This window comes from Rhamphochromis sp. 'chilingali' (assembly GCF_963969265.1).
Source record: "Rhamphochromis sp. 'chilingali' genome assembly, chromosome: 6".
NCBI classification, from domain to species: domain Eukaryota; kingdom Metazoa; phylum Chordata; class Actinopteri; order Cichliformes; family Cichlidae; genus Rhamphochromis; species Rhamphochromis sp. 'chilingali'.
In genome coordinates, this window is record NC_137933.1 from 31256154 (window position 1) to 31263222 (window position 7069).

General features: G+C 36.9%; 1 long non-coding RNA gene across 1 annotated transcript; it reads left to right on the plus strand.

Moving 5' to 3' along the window:
* The first annotated feature begins 2109 nt into the window (after positions 1-2109).
* On the plus strand, positions 2110-4951 carry LOC308398659. The gene is made up of 5 exons (XR_013971996.1): positions 2110-2375; positions 2875-2943; positions 4584-4654; positions 4773-4810; positions 4893-4951. It is a non-coding gene; the product is annotated as an uncharacterized lncRNA (long non-coding RNA).
* Positions 4952-7069: the final 2118 nt, after the last annotated feature.

The following is a 7069-nucleotide window of genomic DNA, read 5'->3' on the forward strand; positions in this document are numbered from 1 at the left end:
TGATAAACAACAGGAGGAGCCAGAGGTTGGGAAAGTATTGACTTCTCCACTCATCATAAGTTATCCTACCCAAATATCACTGCACATCATTCCACTAAAAAGACAAGTGCCATCCCACACCACTCTGCGCTTAGTCAGCTCAGGTTGCTACTGGGAAGCCCTGAAGAAAGGCAGAAGGACCAGGAATACAGATCACATTATCTAAAAAAAGGAAACATTAATTTAAAACAATTAACTAGGATTAGTGCTTCAGGGACAAAGGGAACAATTAGATTCAAACACAGAAATATAGAAATAAGAAATACCAGAATGTCAACACAATCCAGGCACTTACAGGTTTGTGCCTCCTAATTTCAGTTCATACAATAAATATAAAGCAATATATCAAGCAGCACTTCATTTACACTTCAGTTATAATAAAATCTTATCACATCCCTGTGGGGGACAAAAAAAATCCAGATCAAGGTAATCGGCTTTTCATCTATCACAAATCATTTGACTGTCTGGAAATGTATTTGCTTCAGCTTTTCTTTAGAACACAGAAACATACTGTGGCATGTGGAAAAAAACATTAAGGATTTATTGAACTTCCAATTATGTCGCCTATGAGTCTCTCTGGTTGAGCACCACCTTGTGAATAAGCCTACTGCACCTGAATGACCCCTCCCACTTACTCGTCTGTTCCTCTTACTATGTTTCATAATACCGATGGGTCTTCTAGAACCTAGAATTGGAGTATGCTACATTTGATCACCTTAATCTGTGGCTAGATTTGAACTTACCCATATTTCTCAAACACATCAAAAACTCTATACTGATGGCTCCAAAATTCACTGTATTGTATTCACTCACACAACCGCTGCACATGAGACACAGGTGAAAAGACATGATCTGAACTTTGTGACATGGTGGAAGCAGCCATCAGATTAAGGGTTGATGTGGCTATAAGGGCAAGGACATGGTCAGCAACTCAGGTAGACTGTGGTGTTTAAATGATGCTCATTTGGTGCAAAGCGGCCCAAAGTGTGCCAAGATAATACCTCTCTATCACAACAAACTACACTAAAGTATTTATATGAGTTCCTTTGCCACTCAAATGCTCAATTTGAACTTAAGCAGGTGGTCTTCACTAGTTCTACATACCAGCATTGAATTTCTGGTATGCAACTGGCTAATTAGATGTTTGCATTAATAAACAGTTCAACAGGTAGTTCTAATGAAGTCGCTGGTGACTGTGTGTGCTAATACAGCTTCACAACAGGAGAGTCTGATGTTTAGAATTATGTGAAAATAGTTTTAAAAATGCTCAATTTAATGATGATATATTCAGCTTTTCTCATTTTAGCCTGACTAGAATGCAAAAAGAAGAGCTCAGTCAGAGCTCTAAATTAAAGTAGTGATAAATTCAAAATATTTTGATATAAATTGTGGAATTCACCAATAACTGCCCCAGAATTTCATCTGAGTACATCCAATTTAGGATCATGCGAGGCAGCCTATCCCAGCTGCCATAGGGTGAGAGGCAGGGTACAATCTAGACAAATCCCCAGAATTTAAAGACTGAAAATGTATCATATATTTACAAAGGTAACATCTTGAAAGACAACATCTTGCAGAAAAGTGATGAGATTTAAGTTATAGAGTGTGTTTTCCCCTTTTGTAAGCACCATTATCTTATCCTCCAGCCACAGTTAGTGATGAATGAATGTCACAAAAGCAATTTTTTCTTCTTTGTACACACTTGTGCCTTTTATTATCGATAATAAAGAACAATATTGGAATCTTAATGAATCTTACCCCTCTGTGATCTACTGAACAAAACAAAACAAACTTTATTTTTCCGATATGTACACTGTAAAACCCAACAGTGCATCTTACTAAAAGAAGTAAGTTGTTCTTACTCAGTTCTGAAAAATAGTTAAAGTAACTTTCATGAAGTGTGTTAGGTAGACCCAAAAGTATACATATGATATAATAACTTTATTGTAATAAGTACACATTATGTTTTTGTAACGTTTTAAGTACTGTTGCTTTAAACTGTTTAAGTTGTGCTAATTCATTTGTATTAGTCATCATCCACAGCCCCGCCCCCAGTGTTTTGCCCGGCCATGAGACAGGATCCTCGTCAAGAGAGTGGAAAGTACAAGATAAAGTTATTTTTATGTTTTTTTGTTAATGCTTACTTCTAGCATACAAAACGTACATTTATCAGACTGCTTTGTTTTAGTTGTACTTCGTTGTAATTTATCAGACTACTTTGTTGTAGTAGCTCGTAACTTAGCTTGCCAGCACACAATTCCCGCCTAGCGCTGTATGGAGTCTGCCTTCACAATTTAAAAAATTAACGGTTGGTGGCTTGTTTCAATCAATAGTTGGTAAGTAGTCTGATTTTTGCAAACTGCATGCCACAAAACCTTTGGTAAAATCAGTGTTTACGCTTTTCTGACTCTGACCTTTATCAAGTTCAAATGTAGCCTACTTTTGCACAGTGAAAATAGTAGAAAATTTATTTAGTGTTAATTTTAAGAGTTTAACGGACAAGTTCGCCTTCACAAATTTTGAATATGATGGTTAGTGGCATTTTAGTCGCGAAATAATTTACCTTTTCAAAGCTGCACTGCACCAAACCTAAACGTTTCTGACTCTGTACTTTCCAAGGGTTAGCCTATTGTGTACTTCACTTGTGTAAAATTGCTTTATTATTTTATAACGTATAGAGTAGTTGACCAACCTGAATTGAAAATGAACTGTAGTGCAAGAATAAATCTTACTGTTTTCCAAGCTTGTGTTATTCAGATTGACTGTTTTTAAGTGAAGTAAAAGTAAAAACTGTTCTGCTAGCTTTCTGTCCTCATGGCTTTTGTGTTATTACAGTCTGACGATTGAAGGAGCAGTAGCATGCCGAGAGATCATCCAGCACTGCACTAAAGACAACCAGTAAAGGTGATTTTAAAACGATTTGGTATCAAAATGTGGAATTGCAAGTTGTGTAGTTTGTCTAGTTTTTCTACTGCCATAAAAGTCATGTTGTTGAAGCATTATCGGCTCAACCATGGTCAGTACTCCACAATTTCACCCTTACCCTGTCTCTACAACACATGCATGTGTACATTTAATACATTTAATTCATTAAAGATACACATGTCAACAATGCACACTCCCACGCAAAGAAAAGACGGTTCTTATCCAGATTTGAATAATTATGGATTTTGTTGCTCTATGTGTAATTTTAAAAAGCCATTTATTGAAAGCCAAATGTTTATCCATCTGAGGGGGCATTTAAAACGAAAAGAAACTGTTCCATGTCCTTTCAAGAACTGCAATTTTAAAACCAATGTCTACTCAACCTTCAATGCCCACAAATGCAGAGACCACCAAAATTCAACAAGTTACGATGAAGGCATTGTGCAAAGTGTTATAAATGTAGAACAAAAAGATGACATGCAGCTTGATTCAATAGAGTCATCAGATGACAATCAAGTGGCATCCACCAGTGAAATCAGTGGAATTGAGGGTTTAGAAGAGCAGTTGCAATACAATCTGGCTGGATTTTTCTTGAAAATGCAGACCCTTCTCCATGTGTCCCAGAGAGCAACACAGGAGATTATTGAGCATATTGATCAGTTGTTTTTGTTATCACAGCCTTTGGTTAGAAAATCAGTTGTAGATATACTGAAAAAGCACAACTGTACATATACGGACAAACTGGTGGATGAGATTTGTCAGGCAGTTTCTGATAGTAATGTTTTACATAAATGTGTCACATCTGAAGGACCACTATCTACAGCAAAGAGGAGGAAATCATATTATGAAGAAAATTTTCCATATGTCAAACCTGTGGAGTATTTAATTGAATCGTCAAAGCACACTTATATGTATGTGCCTATTCTCACATCTTTGCAATTGTTGTTGAAAAAAAATGATGTGCTTGAAGAAATTAAACAAGCACCCACACAGATTCCTGGACATTTCATGTCATTTTGTGATGGATCCTACTACCAGGAAAATGTTCTACTGTCACAAGAGGGACAGAAATTGTCAATGATACTTTATGTGGATGATTTTGATCACAAACCCACTTGGTACCTCAAAGAAAATACATAAAGTCTTTGCAGTTTATTGGACACTGGAAAACTTTCCAGTTAAATCTTGTTCTGCTCTACACTGCACCCAGCTTGCTCTGCTGTGCAATTCCAATGATGTACGCCAGTTTGGGTGTAAGGAAATGCTGTCACCACTCTTAAATGATCTGAAAACTCTTGAAGAAGTAGGTGCCTACATTGAGACTCTTGGTGAATGTCTTAAAGGCACTGTCTACTCTGTTGTGGCAGACAACCTTCTGCCCATGGACTTGCTGGTTTCAATGAGAGTTTCAGGTCTACATATTTCTGTAGGTTTTGTCATGCCACCCAAACAGAAATGCAAACAGAAAATGCTGTTACAGGGAATTATGTAATGAGAACAAAAGATGCTCATGATAATTATTGTGCAAGAGCTTCAGAATGATGACATTAAGGAAAACTATGGTGTTAAAAACACCTGTGTTCCTTCTGACCATCTCTCTTTCTTTCATCCTGTCACAGGCTTCCCACCTGACTTCCTACACGACCTGTTTGAAGGTGTCATTTCAGTGGAGTTGGCACATTGTTTAAAGGTTTGATTTCTAAGAGATATTTTAACTTAGAAGACTTAAACAGAGCAATTCTGCACTTTCCATACCAACATTCTGACAAAGTTAATCGTCCTCATCCAATAACCTCAAATTTTGCCAGGCGAGGGACCATGGCCAGCACTCTTTCATGAGACACAGGTAAGTACAACTATGTATATAACATTTGCTGCTCATATAGTATGCTGTGTTTTGCTTATAATATTTTTGGAATTCTCTTCAGCTCTACTTTGAATTTCATCGGATCACCAATCAGAATCTGCCACATGTGTTTTATGCTGCACTGGATGATTATGCTCCTCAGCTGACTGGACTTTACAAAAAGAGGAAAACTGGACGGGTCGGTGAAAGGATGGAGCAGCTTTTGTCGGCATATGGAAAACAGGTATTTAAAAGATACTAATTATTATTCTGCTTGCTTGGCAGTTGCCATTGTTATGTGTTTGTTTATTTATTTATATATATATATATATATATATATATATATATATATATATATATAAATAAGGGCTGCCACAAACGATTATTTTGATAGTCGACTAGTCACCGATTATTTTTGCGATTAGTCGACTAATCAGATCATCATCCACTGAACGTAAAAGTACAGCTTATTGCACCAGCAGCATCTGCTCTTATATAACTATCATTAGCTTACAGCTTTAAGTGCTTAAGGTCTGTGCTAACAAAAAATAAAGACAAGATGATAGTTAATTGAATTCTAATTAAATGTGCAGATTGTTTCGGTGGAGTTTAATAAACTCAGCCGATTTACTCAGGAACAAATAAAATACTGAAAAAAGCCAAACAATAACATTTTTAAGTTATCTAAGTGACTTGTATATGTTTAACCTGAGTAGGGCGGTGGGTTTGAAAACGATCTGCCGGGAGTCCGGTGCTCTCATGGCCCCCGGCTAGCTATCGAGCTAGTGGGTAACAGACGCCTCCGAAAACGTCGGAGCGCTTTTGAAAATATGTGGTGTCTTGATAAACTGAGCAGATATTTGAGGTTTACACAGCTACATTCTCGCCTGAAAATATGTTAAACGTTTATTTTGTGACCCAGAAAGAATAATAAGAGTAATATTAAAACTAACTAGCTGCCGCCATTGTTGACAACTGCGCTGGGCCGCGCTATGAATTCTGGGACACAGTTTCTTCTTCTTCGGGGTTTAACGGCAGCTGGCATCCTTGTACATGCAGTACTGCCATCTTCTGTTTCAGTCCGTTATTACACTCTTAAATCCTGCTACTTATTCCTGCTTTTGGGATCTTACAAAGCTTCAAATGACGCGTCGACTATTAAATCAGTCGTCGACGATTTTGATAGTCGACGTAATCGTGACTAGTCGACTAATCGTGGCAGCCCTAATATATATATATATATATAAGGACACAAACGACATCTATGCAACTAGAACAGCAGTTCTGGCCGGCCTACCAATGTACCTCAGAGATTTTCAAAACATGCAAGGTACTTTGGTATTACAATAATTTGCACATTTGAATTTAAAAAAGGTTGAAAGGAGTTTATAAGTCATCTGGACTTGGGTTGAAAGTTGAAGACGTGAAGTTGAATGACTTATAAACTTCTTTCATCCTTGATTTGACTACCTGGATGAATGAAAAATGAACCTTCACTGTCAACTTAAAACATGTTATGATATATAGAATTTGAAAAACTGAAGAAAGGTGCCTGAACATTTGTATTTATGCTTTTAACAGAGATATTACGGATGAATAATTGTGCACTCTGTATTATATCTTAGGGTGAAATTGAGTTCTATGAAGCCATAGAATTGCTCTGGTTGCTGATGTCGATGAAGAGGAGGTGCCTGGAGGAGTTCCTTTCTCACCACGCCAAGTGTTCATAGAACTTGAAGATCAGTTTGTTATGACTCATCACTCATGGACTGATGCCCTGGTGTCTTTGTTTGGGCTAATCTATGCTCTGCATCTGAGCTATCCTATGAAGTATACTGGCTTTTTTGAGTTCATTCAAGTAGTGTTGCTGAAGCTAGACGATGAGAGAAAGCAACTAAAACCAAAATTGCAGACACTAAAAAATGAGCTTGTGCAGATGATGTTTGTTTTTCACTGGTCACTATATTCGTGCTTTTTCAGTTATCTGTGAATGGCTTCAATAGTTTTATTTGTTCTGGGTAATTAGCTTTCTAAAAGGCAATGTGGAGAAAGCTAAGAATAAGGAGAAAATCCATATTTGACGTTTTGTTTGTGATTGAAAAAAATCTTCACATAGTGTGTAATCTTAAGCTTATTTCTAAAAACATATTTTAGTTACATGGAAATCTTTTGCGAGATAACTGATAATTAGTCAATATGTACAGTATACTTTCATGCTTTATTTTTTAATTGTGTGATGAGTGCCAGTTCACTCGAGGT